Source organism: Panulirus ornatus, chromosome 2, assembly GCF_036320965.1.
Source record: "Panulirus ornatus isolate Po-2019 chromosome 2, ASM3632096v1, whole genome shotgun sequence".
Taxonomy (NCBI): domain Eukaryota; kingdom Metazoa; phylum Arthropoda; class Malacostraca; order Decapoda; family Palinuridae; genus Panulirus; species Panulirus ornatus.
Window position 1 is genome coordinate 94623664 of NC_092225.1, and position 15769 is coordinate 94639432.

The window sequence follows — 15769 nt, forward strand, 5'->3', positions numbered from 1 at the left end:
AAGCTATGAAAAGCTATGAGCAATACAGGAAGAAGTTATGAAAGCTAACAGCTAGTAAAAAAAAGAAGCTATGAAAGCTAACAGCTACCCAGCAAGAACGAAGCTATGAAAGCTAACAGCTACCCAGCAAGAACGAAGCTATGAAAGCTAACAACAGCGACCCAACAAGTAGTAGGAAGCCATGAGACCCTTACCAGCCTTCCAGCAAGAAGCTAGAAGCCATCAAAGCTAACGTTAGCTTACCAGACAAGATGGCAAGAAGCTAACACAGCTTCTTTGGACAGAAAATGTTGAAAGAGGAGGAGAGATGACGAATCCTGGCAATTCATCTTACAAGTTTGTGTCTTATGAATCTACGGTGTGTGTGTGTGTGTGTGTGTGTGTGTGTGTGTGTGTGTGTGTGTGGAATATGGGGGGGGGGGCCCTACCACGGCTTGTATCATTAGATCTGTCTATCATGTGAACTCTCTCTCGGCGTCGCGGTTCGTATCGCATTCACGGGCCGTCCGAGGATCGAGCGCATAGGTTCGAATCCAGGTCCGGGCCAGTCGGTCCACAGTCAACCCCCAGCTGTTCACTCGCCCCCTTTAGGGGATGGTCGACAAACTGTGTTCCTGGCTTAGGCTAGGAGGGTATATCTATCTATCTATCTATCTATCTATCTATCTACACACACACACACACACACACACACACACACACACACACACACACATATATATATATATATATATATATATATATATATATATATATATATATATATATATATATATATATATATATGTATATATAATGTCTTTTTCCATACCTGATCGTTGTTTCCCGCGTTAGCAAGGTAGCGCCAAGAACAGGCGAAGAAAGGCCACATTCGTTCACACTAACTCTAGCTGTCAAGTGTAATGCACCGAAACCACAGCTCCCTACTCTATTCCTTGCACGCCTTTCACCCTCCTACATGTTCAGGCCCCGACCGCTCAAAATCTTTTTCACTCCATCCTTCTATCACCAATTTTATCTCCCACTTCTCCTCGTTCCCTCTACATCTGACACATATATCCTCTGTGTCAATCTTTCCTCACTCATTCTCTCCATTTGACCAAACCATTTCAACACACACACACACACACACACACACACACACTTACACACAGACACAGACACACACGCACACACACAACACACACACACACACACATGGCCCGTGCAGTCTCAGCCATCATTAATAAAAACATACATTAGTCTGAATATTTGGTACACATCCAGAGCGAATTGCGTTCCCTATTCATCTTATTTACTCAACTGATTGTTAATTGGACTCCTTTTTTTTTTTCTTTCTTTTTTTCTTTTAATATGCTCTCCTTCATCTCCCTCTCCCCCTGATGCACTGAGAAAGATAGCAAAAGAGAGAGAATTGAAGCCCAGAAGAAACGACCATATTGCAGGCAATTATGATTCAGTACTTCCGTCGTCACGGGGTAGGGGGGTGGAGGGGGGAGGGGGGTGGGGGGAGGGGGGGGTTGTTGGGGGGGTAGGGATGACGTGGGGTGCCTGTCTCCGTCCCCCAGCCTCTCATTATCTGGAGAGAGAGAGAGAGAGAGAGAGAGAGAGAGAGAGAGAGAGAGAGAGAGAGAGAGAGAGAGAGAGAGAGAACGCGCACACAACAAGAGCTTCACATAATAATCACACAGGAGTGGCCCCGGTGGTTGGTGACGTCACCCCGGGGGGGCTGGTGACGTCACCACACCCCCCAGTGTAGTGACGTCACAAATCTAGCGAATGAATCCGTCATTATTTTTGTTACGAGGAAAACATGGTCGATGTTTACTTACTGCTGGCCAAAATTTGTCTCTCTTTATTTACTGGCGTATGAAAGCAGAAGCGCTGGACCTTATCGCTAGCCATCTCATTATATCGGGTGTAGGTTGTATATCGGGTGTAGGTTGTATATCGGGTGTAGGTTGTATATCGGGTGTAGGTTGTATATCGGGTGTAGGTTGTATATCGGGGGAGGGTTGTATATCGGGGGAGGGTTGTATATCGGGGGAGGGTTGTATATCGGGTGTAGGTTGTATATCGGGGGAGGGTTGTATATCGAGGGAGGGTTGTATATCGAGGGAGGGTTGTATATCGGGGGAGGGTTGTATATCGGGTGGGGGGTGGTTTGTATATCGGGGGAGGGTGTTGTTTCTTATCTTCGTTAACAAGACGGTCATAGTTCAGAGATGATGTATGACTGGTTCTATTTACCTAGTTTTTTCTTCTAATATACATTTTGATAATGCTTGGCGATCCCCCAAGTCTAAAATTAGCCTGGGAGGGGAAAAAAAATATGTCATGCAAACATTTTCTGAGTTTTGGTTCAGTCATGGTCGAAGGACTCCTGTCTGAGTGGCCAGCTGGGCTGAGCCTGACATCTGGCATGTCAGACACACGTCAGGAGAGACAGACGTCAGGAGAGACAGACGTCAGGAGAGACGCGTCAGGAGAGACACACGTCAGGAGAGACACACGTCAGGAGAGGCAGACGTCAGGAGAGACAGACGTCAGGAGAGACAGACGTCAGGAGAGACGTCTTACATTACAACCTCTTATAACGTCAGCGATGTTAGGCGATGTCAGCGATGTTAGAAGAGATGTCAGCGATGTCAGAAGAGTTGTCAGCGCTGTTAGGAGAGATGCCAGCGATGTCAGGAGAGATGTCAGCGCTGTCAGGAGAGATGTTAGCCATGTCAGGAGAGATGTCAGCGATATCAGATGTCAGCGCTGTCAGGAGAGATGTCAGCCAAGTCAGGAGAGATGTCAGCCATGTCAGGAGAGAGAGAGAGACGTCTTGTATGGGAGCACCTACAGTGATCGGGGAGGTGTGGAGACGCGTGAGCCTTACCCACACGACGGTACGACCACCTGCCTGGTGGGGTTCCTGGATGACTCCTGCAGGAGGAGACGTCCACTTCCTTCCTACCTCCACCTCAACACCAAACTTCCCTTCACTCTTCCCCTCCCACTGGTCTCTCTGTTCCACCTCTGTCCCTGGACTGTTCCTCCTCCGTCCCTAGACTGTTCCTCCTCCGTCCCTGGACTGTTCCTCCTCCGTCCCTAGACTGTTCCTCCTCCGTCCCTGGACTGTTCCTCCTCCGTCCCTGGACTGTTCCTCCTCCGTCCCTGGACTGTTCCTCCTCCGTCCCTGGAATGTTCCTCCTCCGTCCCTAGACTGTTCCTCCTCCGTCCCTGGACTGTTCCTCCTCCGTCCCTGGACTGTTCCTCCTCCGTCCCTGGACTGTTCCTCCTCCGTTCCTGGACTGCTCCTCCTCCGTCCCTGGACTTGGCTACATCAGTCTACTCCATTCCCATGTTACTCTTCAAATAGCAACCAACATCTTAATTACCCTGACACACGGCAGCTCCCTCACTTTCGACAGATAAGATGAAAATGAAAAAAAAAAAGAGAAAAAGAAAATAATCTGTCATATCCTGGAATTCCAGGAACTTCGAACTTCAACTAGTTCGATTAAAGGAAGGCTCTTCGTCCCTGGAAGTAGGTTCCTGGCTTAAAGTCTCTTTCCAGGGCGCAGGTTAAAGTGGGAGACTGAGAGGCTATTCCAGCCCCCAGCTGGAGTGATCGCAGTCATCAGATGGAGGACCTTGAAGCTTCCAGACCAGGGTCTTTTCCAGCCTCGAGGGGAGGAGGGAGTGAGTCTTCCTTATCTCCACCGATGGCCTAACAATATTCCATATTTCTGTATCAGAGTACAGTCGACCCCAATAGCCCTTCGCACGAGGGTTTCTCCATTTGCCTGGATCAAACAGGAGACATTCCAGTTTTTATGTGAGGACCCTCTCCCTGGGAAAGGGCTTTCCATGAGGGGTATGTTGCGGATATGTCGTGTGCGTGTGTGTGTGTGTGTGTGTGTGTGTGTGTGTGTGTGTGTGTGTGTGGGTGTGTGTGCCTCTGGACGTGGCTCCTCCTGGTGGCCAGCCACAACTGCAGACCCAGTGGTTTCCAGACTAACCCATCAATAACACCTAAGGCCACATCGCAGCCAGCATACTTGAACACCGAACACAGGACAAGGGTCAGCACGCGGCGGGCGGGCGGCCGACGATGTTCTGCGGGAGTTCTTCGGCAACTATGTGCCTCCAGTCCGCCAGACTGGGAAACTGGAAAGGAAGATGGTGAGGAAGATGGCTCTACCGGCACGAATAAGGTGGAGACTCAGTGGATGGCTAGGGAACTTACATGACGACATGACGAAGTTGGGTTGGGTTTGGGGGAGTGGTGTGGTGTTACCCGCGGCGTGCCACAGGGTTCTCTCCTAAGGCCACGGACCTTCTCTTTCCCTCTTTTCCTCTTTTCTTTTTTTATTCATTTCTCCTTCAATCCAGTTAAAACACTTTCCGATATCCTCAGGAGCGACTTGAACTTTAACTGTTATCGCTCGTCTCTGACTGTATTTTTCAAAACCCTGATGATTTCCTTCTGCAATCTCCTGATATTCTTCTTTTCGTGGTCTTTTGAATTGAATTCTCAATTGCCTTAATTCCCTCTACAAGAACTGTAATGACTTCCGATCCTAATCCTCGATCAACTCCTCGTGTTTGTGGTGTTGAGGCGATTCGTTCTTTTGAATCTCCCATTTCAATTCCATCACTGGTGAGACCTGCATGTTCTTTTGTTTTTTGCTTTTTTTAGCTTCCTTCCCATGGGTAGAATCGTAGCTTGTAGAACCTGGAAGCCTTCCCAGGTCTGAATGGATCTTTATTCAAAAAAATCAAGTTAGAAGTTTTATTCCTAGCTCTGTTGCTTGATATCATGCTATATCATCTTGTTCTTCTTTATTTAATATCATGTTATATCCTCTTGTTCTTTATTTAATATCATGTTATATCCTCTTGTTCTTCTTTGTTTGATATCATGTCATATTCTCTTGTTCTTCTTTGTTTAATATCTTGTTATATCATCTTGTTCTTCTTGGCTTAATGTCATGTTATATCATCTTGTTCTTCCGTCCTCATACCTTTCGAAGAACTGTTGACTGTTCACATCATAATGCTGGTTAAATAAGAGTTTTGATCAGGTGTGTGTGTGTGTGTGTGTGTGTGTGTGTGTATGTGTGTATGTGTGTGTGTGTGTGTGTGTGTGTGTGTGTGTGTGTGTAAGTAAGTCCACAAATAGAACCCTGGTGGACGGGAGGTGTATTTACGCGAGCCATCACGCCCAGTCATTGTCCAGGTGAATGTTAATTATTTACGTTGCAATGTGTTCCACAAATTAACTCTTGGTTTATTTAGCTGTGTGTGTGTGTGTGTGTGTGTCATGTACAACACGCGTGTTAGCTGTGTCAACTTCCAGCATCACATGTCGCGAGTTTTAAGCTTCATGGTCAACATTTCGTATCATCATTTTCGCGAGTGTTTATGTGGTATTCATAGTTTTTGGTTTATGAATGACGTTGTTCGCTCATGAAATTCCCCTTCCCCTCCCCCCACCCCACCCCCCCCCCTCTCTCTCTCTCTCTCTCTCTCAAATGAATGACCCCCCGGGAGCTTCGAAGGTCAGTGGCAGTGGTGGTGGCCCCAAGTGTGTGGCCACCGCGGTAGTGGCCACAGTGGTGGTGGGAGGGCCGGCCACTAAAACTGCCAGTTATCAGCCAAAGAATGGCCTCAGCTGTGGCCACCTTGAGAGGCCAGGTCGAGGGTTGGCCAGCCGCCAGGGCGCCTCGTAACCCTCCACAAACAGCAGGTGACCTCACACCTGCCAGGGTCACACCTGCCGGGGTCAGCTGTTGTCATCCCAGGTCTCAACAGAAGAGCGACGCGAAACAGGAAGCTAATTATCAACCGTTAACACGCTATGTCAAGCTTACGTCATGAGTCATGTACACACACACACACACACACACACACACACACATCATACACACACATACACACACACACATACACACACACACACACACACACACCATACACATACGCTCGAGCCACGATATATATATATATATATATATATATATATATATATATACACACACTTCTATTTAGTTTTCAGGAGTGTATAATGGTCTTTCAGTCTCGTTTCCTCCACATATTCGTAATATCCTCACTCACCACATAATCAAACACGAGTGTTATATGATGACTTTTCCCCCCAGTAGTGTATCACATATGTTCAATTTCCATAGCATGTGCGAGGTGGAAAAACAGAAAAAAAAATCTAGTGATGATGGGGTGTTGCGTTAGCATGAAATAAACTATTTATACTTTTACGGGATGAAATAACCAATTTATTCTTTACGGGGAGGGAGTTCTACGCTGGTTTAGGGGGGTCCTTATCTCTTGGGCCATACTCCACCATCATACAAAATTTATTGCGTCTGTATCAGTTCCGTTTGTATCCCTCTGTATCAGTTCCGTCTGTATCCCTCTGTATCAGTTCCGTTTGTATCCCTCTGTATCAGTTCCGTCTGTATCCCTCTGTATCAGTTAGTTTCAATACATCTCTAACAAGTGACTTGTTTAGTATCGTGTTATATCCTCTTGTTCTTCTTTGTTTAATATCATGTTATATCATCTTGTTCTTCTTTGTTTAATATCATGTTATATCATCTTGTTCTTCTTTGCTTGATATCATGTTATATCCTCTTGTTCTTCCGTTCTCATACCTATCGAAGAACTGTCCACTGTTCACACCATAATGCTGGTTGAATAACAGTTTTGATCAGGTGTGTGTGTGTGTGTGTGTGTGTGTGTGTGTGTGTGTGTGTGTGTATGTATGTATGTATGTATGTGTGTGTGTGTGTGTGTGTGTGTGTGTGTGTGTGTGTGTGTGTGTGTGTGTGTGTGTGTGTCGCCACATACACATAAACACGTCAGCAACAAGTTGCTGGTGTGTCCAAGAGAGATGGGGCCGCGCGAGCTTGGCTCTGGCCTGAAATTTTCAGTTCAGAGAAGAACCTCCCAGGGCAGGGAAGAAGTTCTCAGGGAAGGGAAGAACCTCCCAGGGCAGGGAAGAACTTCCCAAGGCAGGGAAGAACCTCCCAAGGCAGGGAAGAACCTCCCAGGGCAGAGAACCTCCCAGGGCAGGGAAGAAGTTCTCAGGGCAGGGAAGAGCCTCTCAGGGCAGGGAAGAACTTCCCAAGGCAGGGAAGAACCTCTCAGGGCAGGGAAGAACTTCCTAGGGTAGGGAAGAACCTCCCAGGGCAGGGAAGAACCTCCCAAGGCAGGAAAGAACATCCCAAGGCAGGGAAGAGCCTCTCAGGGCAGGGAAGAACCTCCCAGGGCAGGGAAGAACCTCCCAAGGCAGGGAAGAACCTCCCAGGGCAGGGAAGAAGTTCTCAGGGAAGGGAAGAACATCCCAAGGCAGGGAAGAACCTCCCAGGGCAGGGAAGAACCTCCCAGGGCAGGGAAGAACCTCCCAAGGCAGGGAAGAACCTCCCAAGGCAGGGAAGAACCTCCCAGGGCAGGGAAGAACCTCCCAAGGCAGGGAAGAACCTCCCAGGGCAGGGAAGAAGTTCTCAGGGAAGGGAAGAACATCCCAAGGCAAGGAAGAGCCTCCCAGGGCAGGGAAGAACCTCCCAAGGCAGGGAAGAACCTCCCAGGGCAGGGAAGAACCTCCCAGGGCAGGGAAGAAGTTCTCAGGGAAGGGAAGAACATCCCAAGGCAGGGAAGAACCTCCCAGGGCAAGGAAGAACCTCCCAGGGCAGGGAAGAACCTCCCAAGGCAGGGAAGAACCTCCCAGGGCAGGGAAGAAGTTCTCAGGGAAGGGAAGAACCTCCCAAGGCAGGGAAGAACCTCCCAGGGCAGGGAAGAACCTCCCAGGGCAGGGAAGAACCTCCCAGGGCAGGGAAGAACCTCCCAAGGCAGGGAAGAACCTCCCAGGGCAAGGAAGAACCTCCCAGGGCAGGGAAGAACCTCCCAGGGCAGGGAAGAATTTCTCAGGGAAGGGAAGAACCTCCCAAGGCAGGGAAGAACCTCCCAGGGCAGGGAAGAACCTCCCAAGGCAGGGAAGAACCTCCCAAGGCAGGGAAGAACCTCCCAGGGCAGGGAAGAACCTCCCAGGGCAGGGAAGAACCTCCCAAGGCAGGGAAGAACCTCCCAGGGCAGGGAAGAAGTTCTCAGGGAAGGGAAGAACATCCCAAGGCAAGGAAGAACCTCCCAGGGCAGGGAAGAACCTCCCAGGGCAGGGAAGAAGTTCTCAGGGCAGGGAAGGTTCCAGGCTCGTGTGAATGGAGGTTCCAGGCTCGTGTGGATGGAGATGAAGGTGTGATAGTCTACATCGTTGTGCTGCTTTGAAGAACTATTTACTGACCTCTAATTGCTGGTTTTGGGTAAATGGGCTTTGGAGGCCAATCCTCCATCACCAACCTTTGAGGTCGTTCTTCGGGTGTTGAAGATAGTTCTAAGGCGCTAACACGCCATCGCTGCCTCTATGTGGCTCCTCCCGTCTTTAGGTGTCCGAAATTGAATCTTAAGGCCATGTACGTACGTTCTCACCTCCACCTTGTGGCTGGCTGGATGCTTATGCATCAGGCCTATCCAGTGGTTGGGTGATTAAGGATGATAGCGAATAATGATAGCGAATTTGATTCTCCAGTTATTACCATTATCATTATTGTTATTACTATTATCATTATTATCATCATCATCATCATATTATTATTATTATTATTATTATTATTGTTATTATCATTATTACCATTATTATTATTATTATTGTTATTATCATTATTATTATTATTATTATTATTATTGTTATTATCATCATTATTATCATTATTGTCATTATTATCATTATTACTATTATTATTATTATTATTATTATTATTATTATTATTATTATCATTATTCTTATTATCATTATTATTATTATTATCACTATTATTACTATTATCATTATCATTATTATCATTATCATTTTTTTATTAATTACCATTATCATTATCAATATCATTATTATTACCCCATCATTATCATCAATAATTATCATCATTATCTTCATTATTATTACCCCATCATTATCATTAATAATTATCATCATCATTATCTTCATTATTACTATCGTTAATCATCATCATTATCACTATCATTAATACTATTGTAATTTGTTACCTCTTGAGCGAGCCACGTCTGCATGTCAGTACGGTGGGGTGTGGCACAACGCGTCATGCTGGGGTAATGTTGCCAGTCACTCACTCAGTCATGAGGGAACTGGAGCAAACAGGTTGCCCTTTCCGGTCATGACCCACGAGACCCCGGGTTCGATCCCGCGGCCGGGGAAGGGTTGATTGGCCGTGTTTGTGTGTGTGTGTGTGTGTGTGTGTGTGTGAGCGACGTACCTAACCCCGTTTAAACCATTTTAGCAGGAGGGTATGACCACTGAGCATGGCCGTCCATCAAGGTGGTTAGGTAGTGGTGTGGAGCACAGGACACGAGGCACAATCTTCTGCTCGACTCCACTGTGAAGCAGGTGGCGTATGGCGGCAAAAATATTACATAGGGAAAGGTTTTACGGCATTGAGTCTCCAGGTTCGAGTGCAGTGAGCGCCTGCACTGTTACGCCACTGCTGTGAAGCTGTCTGCACTGCCACGCCACTGTTTACACTGCCACACCACTGCTGTACCGCTATCTACACTGCCACATCATTGCCGTACCACTGAGTACACTGCCACACCACTGCTGTACCACTGTCTAAACTGCCACACCACTGCTGCACCACTGTCTACACTGCTACACCACTGCTGTACCACTGTCTACACTGCCACACCACTGCTATACCACTGTCTACACTGCCACACCAGTTTACAATGCCACACCACTGCTGTACCACTATCTAAACTCCCACACCACTGTCTATAATGCTACAGCACTGTTTACATCGCCTGAGAACCAAACCACTTGTTTAAACCGCCGTTTGCATCCCCCGGAGACCGGCAGAAGCCATTACACCACGGCTTAAACTGCCACTGTGCACTTTAAGGACCTAGGGGGGGGGTCTGGCCTATCATCATAGCATTATGTTCCTCCTGAGGGAGGCGAGAGGGGGATGGAGGGGGAGGCGTGGGCCCTGCGAGAGGGGGGAGGCGTGGGCCCGGCGAGAAGGGGGGATGGGGAGGCGTGGGCCCGTCCCTCTGGATACAGTCCTTTGAGTGACAATCATAGAGGCGTTGCTGGGAACCCGACCCAATTACACAGAGAATTATGTGGTTTATCTTCGGGGGCAGACAGTGCTGTAGGCAGGGAGGGAAGCATTAAGAGATGGGGATGAAATGGCTCCGCGAGGGAAGGGGGAATTTTTGTTGTTGTTGTTGGAAAGGGGACGTGGTAATACAGGAGTGGTGACATAGAAGGCGCGGAGACGTGGTGACACAGGAGGCGTGGTGACGTGGTGACACAGAAAGCGTGGTGACGTGGTGACAGAAGGAATGGAGACGTGGTGACACAGGAGGCGTGGTGATGTGGTGACACAGAAAGCGTGGTGACGTGGTGACACAGAGGATGTGGAGTCGTGGTGAAACAGAAGGCGTGGAGACGTGGCGACACAGAAGGCGTGGTGGCGTGGTGACACAGAAGGCGAGGTGACGTGGTGACACAGAAGGCGTGGTGACATAGAAGGTGTGGAGACGTGGCGACACAGAAGGCGTGGTGACGTGGTGACACAGAAGGCGTGCGTGGAGACGTGGAGACACAGCAACAGGCCAACGTGTTCTGTGGTGGGAGTTTCTTGGTCTCGCGTCACACGAGGTGAGAAACAGACAGACGACTCACACTGCACAATGCTTGTGTCTACGGAGGGTCATGACGACTTCACTCTTGGATCTGAGGCGAGATATTAGGTCAAGCCTGGTGTTAAACGCGTCTGTGGTGTCATCTTCAACTACTCTGATTAACAATCTAGTCCACAGGTTAACAAATCCTCTTGAAGAAAGGAAAAAAAAAGAGTATTTATTTTGCCTCATTAGAAGCCTCAGTGCTTGATTCGAAGCCTCAGTGCTTGATTCGAGGCCTCAGTGCTTGATTCGAAGCCTCAGTGCTTGATTCGAGGCCTCAGTGCTTGATTCGAAGCCTAAGTGCTTGATTCGAAGCCTCAGTGCTTGATTCGAGGCCTCAGTGCTTGATTCGAGGCCTCAGTGCTTGATTCGAATCTTAAGCGAGTCACAGCGATTTCTTTCTCCGTCGTTACTGAATTCTTTCTCTTTTTTTTCTAGTTGGGAGACCAAATTTGAGCACGGTAGTCAGGGTGGGGACGCCCCAGGGTGTGGATGCCCCAGGGTGCGGACGACCCAGGGTGTGGACGGCCCAGAGTGTGGACGCCCCAGGGTGTGGACGCCCCAGGGTGTGGAGACCCCAGGGTGCGGACACCCCTGGGTGTGGACGACCCAGGGTGTGGACGGCCCAGGGTGTGGACGCCCTAGGGTGTGGAAACTCTAGAGTGTGGAAGCCCCAGGGTGTGCACGCCCCAGGGTGAGGACGCCCCAGGGTATGGACGACCCAGGGTATGGACGCCCCAGAGTGTGGAAGCCCCAGGGTGTGGAAACCCCAGGGTGTGCACGCCCCAGGGTGTGGACGACCCAGGGTGTGCACGCCCTAGGGTGTGGAAGCCCCAGGGTGTGGAAGCCCCAGGGTAGGGACGCCCCGGTGAACTGGTAAAATGTAAGCCGATGATTACTCTCCCGATTTCCTGGACTGGAATTCGAAAGCCTTGTCTCTGACGCTTCGAAATTTTCCTCCCGTCTCTTTTACTGCTCTCACACACGCTGCTAACACTGCTTCGGGACATCGGGACATTTTCCAGACGGACGTCTTTATTTTTCACTGATTTACATTTTGTAGCTCAGCTACATCTGCGCCGTAGCAGTGTTCTCGTTCCTGCTGCCGATGTTTAGACATGTACCTCCAGCTATTCAAATTCTTTGTCCACTTGTGTGAACCCGGTTGAACAGACGGTCTATGTCTGCTTTAACTGTGTAGACGTTCAGTCTCTGTCATGGCTCTGTCTCGCAGCTCACTATCATGGTCCAATCTTGATGTCTCACAGTATACAGTGCATCACCGACTTCCGCAAAGAGAAGCGGTGCCAAGCCTGATCCCTGGGGCACGCCACTTGTCACGTCCAAACCATCCTGAGGTTTGAGTTTTTGATCCCCGCTCCATCAACGGCCATTGAACCCAAATATTTCCGACCCACCGACGTGCAACGCCAATTGTGGTGGCAGAGAGTCTCGCTAATGCTGGTGTGTTCAGTGACTTCTGAGATACCACATGAATAACCCTAAGTTTCTTTTCTTTCATCATTACGTTCAATGACTTCTGAGATACCACATGGACTAACCCTAAGCTGCTTTTCTTTCATCATTACGTCGTGATGGCAACACAAGAGAAATCAGACAGGATTGGCCAGACGTGAACGATCCCGCCGACAGCCATGATGCGAATCGTTGAAATACACTGGTGATCCTCGAAATGATTTACAGCTGACAAGTGGTTGTCTGACTGACCTGTGTTGGAGCGGCATGACGTATGTTTTGGGCCAGACACCCCCATTTACAGCTACTGGAAAGTTTTCTTCTTTTTTCTTTCTCTCCCACCTTAGACAACGTTGTTTTCTCCCACTACGACTGAATCGTATATCCTTCACGAACATCTTACCGACTTCCCTCGAGGTCTTACGTCTCCCTCTGGTATCTGCGACGGGGGTTGGTTGGAAAGGCGCCTGGAGAAGAATCCTATTGTCACTTCATTCCCAAGCTTATCCTTAACTTCCACACACAAAAAAAAAATGGAGATTGCAGGATCAAGATGAAGGGAGGGAGGTGTTGCTCAGAACGTGTTGTGTGAGAGGCGCGAGACACAAACACGCTTACGGTACCTCCCTTCGCACACTTAGAAAACGTATCTTCTTATCATACATCCGATAAGACATTATCCAACATCGAACTAAGGCTGAGAGATATAAGTCGTGTTCTTTTGAAGGAAATACTACGAAACAAAAAAGAAAAATTAATGTTGTTTTGTGGACTGTGTTTATATAAACGAATGACGCATGAGTGAGGATTGAACAAAGAGGGATTAATGTAAAAGATTCGGGTCTGGTCAGACACGAGCTGCTCGTCTTCCGACCCGTACGCATGCGCCGACTCACGAACACAGCCCCCCCCCCCCCTCCCCGCCAACATGCGCAGAGGAACCACTTCGCCCAGATGGAAGCCTTTTTCGTTGACACGTCAGACCTTGGGGCAAAAATGGGGCCTCCAAGTGTGCGAACGTGAGGACCTTCTGTGAACCAGCGTCAATTCATCGATTATATTACGTCTGAACCGACTTTACCGAAGACGGTGCAGACTGTGCCAACCAACCCCTGGGGCAGTACGTGCTGCTCAAACCGAAGTAATGTTATTAATGGACAGATGGGTCGATATTTCTCAAGGACTTCCTCCCATCTTTGCCCGCTGGGGGGGTTGATGACGTAGATATGGTGCGTTGAGAAACAGACGTGGTGACGCGTATGGTGGTGGCACAGTGGCAAAGAAAGTGTGGTGACATAGAACGCTTGGCTTGACACGAGATGTGTTGACACAGAGGGCGTGGAGTTGACACGGGGGGCGTGGTGGTGACATGGTAACAGGTGTGTTGGCGTTGGTAATGCAGAAGGCGTGGTCACGGAGTGCGGCAGGGCGAGGGTCCCACGCCAGCCGCAGTTCATGCGGCCCGCTGAAAGGACCCAGAGAGAGAGAGAGAGAGAGAGAGAGAGAGAGAGAGAGAGAGAGAGAGAGAGAGAGAGAGAGAGAGAGACCTCCTGATGCGGGCCGACGGCGGCCTGGCCGGGAAGAGATTGAGAGAGGCGCGCGAGGCTGGCTGGTACCAGCGGCCGAAGGAAGAGGAGGAGGTGGTGGTGGAGGACGAGGAGGAGGAGGAGGAGGAAGAGGATGAGGAGGAGGAGGAGGAGGTTGGTGGGGGACGGAGCGGCGCATGAGCACTGGGGGCGACGGCGGCGGTGGTGATGGTGGGGGTCCAGGCAGCGGGCGAGACTCAGTCGGCCCCTGGCAGCCACGGTGTGAACGTCGCGCACGCGTCACCAACCCACCCCACCACCAGCCCCGAGCTCCTGACCTGCTCAGCGGCCCACCCCGACACACGCTTCCGAGGCGCCGCTCCTCCACCGCTCGTTCGTGACCGGGTACAACAGTCGTGTGGGGAGACGCTGTCCAGCCTTAGAGCCTCCGCGCCCCCCCACAACTCCCCTCCCTGGATTAAAAGAGCCGCCACTGGATTATAACAGAGCTCTGCTGGACTATATAGAGCCAGAACTGGACTCGCAAAAACACGAAGTGTCGGTATGTGATGATATATAAAGTGACGATGCGCGAGTGAGGAGGCCAAACACGAGTGATCAGTGTCGCTACATCTAACCATATATATATATATATATATATATATATATATCGACCACAGGACCCTCACCATCTAACGGGCGTCGGGGCTATTTCACCTGGACTTCCCATCCAAGATCTACTACAGTTCAAAGGCTGCGCTACCCTCAGTTGCAGGGAAAGCGTCAAACGGCAATCGAATATATACATACATATATATATATATAAATATATATATATATATATATATATATATATATATATATATATATATATATATATATATACATATAGATATAGACAGATAGATAGATAGATAGACATATATATAGTACCCTTGAAAGGATATTGCTCAAGATGCATTACAACCTGCAGGGCATAAGTGTTGTGATAGAGAGCATACCCTGGGGGAGGGTGTTACCTCAGGGCACATTACCAGCCCTAGGTCCCTGCACTGTCGCCCTGAATGAATAGTATAAACCCAGGTCCAAGCAGCGCTGTCCCTAGGGCACAGAGGTATTGCCCTGAGAAAAAAAAGTATAACCTCAGATCACAGCAGTATTGCCCTAGGAACGGACAATCCCAGGACCCAGCACGTTTGACCCGGGGGAGGATATAATCCTAGCAACCCACCAGTGCTGCCCTGGGGGAGAATGTAACCCCAGGACCCAGCACGTTTGCCCCGGGGAGGATATAATCCCAGCACCCAGCGGTATTGCCCAGGGGGAGACTGTAACCCCACAACCCAGCAGTGTTGCCCAGGGGGAGTATACTTCCAGGTCCCAGCAGTGTTGCCTGTAGGAGAGTATGACTACAGGGTACAGCGGTGTTGCCTTGGGGAAATATAACCCCAGGACAGCAGCGTTGCCCTGGGGGAAATATAAACCCAGGATAGCAGTGTTGTCCTGGGGGAATATAAATCCAGTACAGCAGTGTTACCCTGGGGGAAATATAGCCCCAGGACAAGCGTTGTCCTGGGGGAATATAACCCCAGAACAGCAGCGTTGCCCTGGGGGAAATATAACCCCAGAACAGCAGCGTTGCCCTGGGGGAAATATAACCCCAGAACAGCAGTGCTGCCCTGGGGGAATATAACCCCAGAACAGCAGTGTTGTCCTGGGGGAAATATAACCCCAGGACAGAAGTGTTACCCTGGGGGAAATATAACCCCAGGACAGCAGTGTTACCCTGGGGGAAATATAACCCCAGAACAGCAGCGTTGCCCTGGGGGAAATATAACCCCAGAACAGCAGTGCTGCCCTGGGGAAATATAACCCCAGAACAGCAGTGCTGCCCTGGGGGAATATAACCCCAGAACAGCAGTGCTGCCCTGGGGGAAATATAACCCCAGGACAGCAGCGTTGCCCTGGGGGAAATATAACCCCAGAACAGCAGTGCT

General features: G+C 49.4%; 1 protein-coding gene across 3 annotated transcripts in view; it reads left to right on the plus strand.

Moving 5' to 3' along the window:
• Positions 1–14035: 14035 nt before the first annotated feature.
• LOC139758548 (uncharacterized) overlaps positions 14036–15769 on the plus strand; it is a 462393-nt gene continuing 460659 nt past the window's right edge. The window contains exon 1 of one of the 3 annotated variants that reach the window (XM_071680086.1): positions 14036–14165. The gene's annotated coding sequence lies outside the window, so the exon portion shown is untranslated. Of the gene's footprint in view, positions 14335–15769 lie in introns of all 3 variants that reach the window. The other 2 variants (XM_071680078.1, XM_071680071.1) reach the window with 2 other exon arrangements.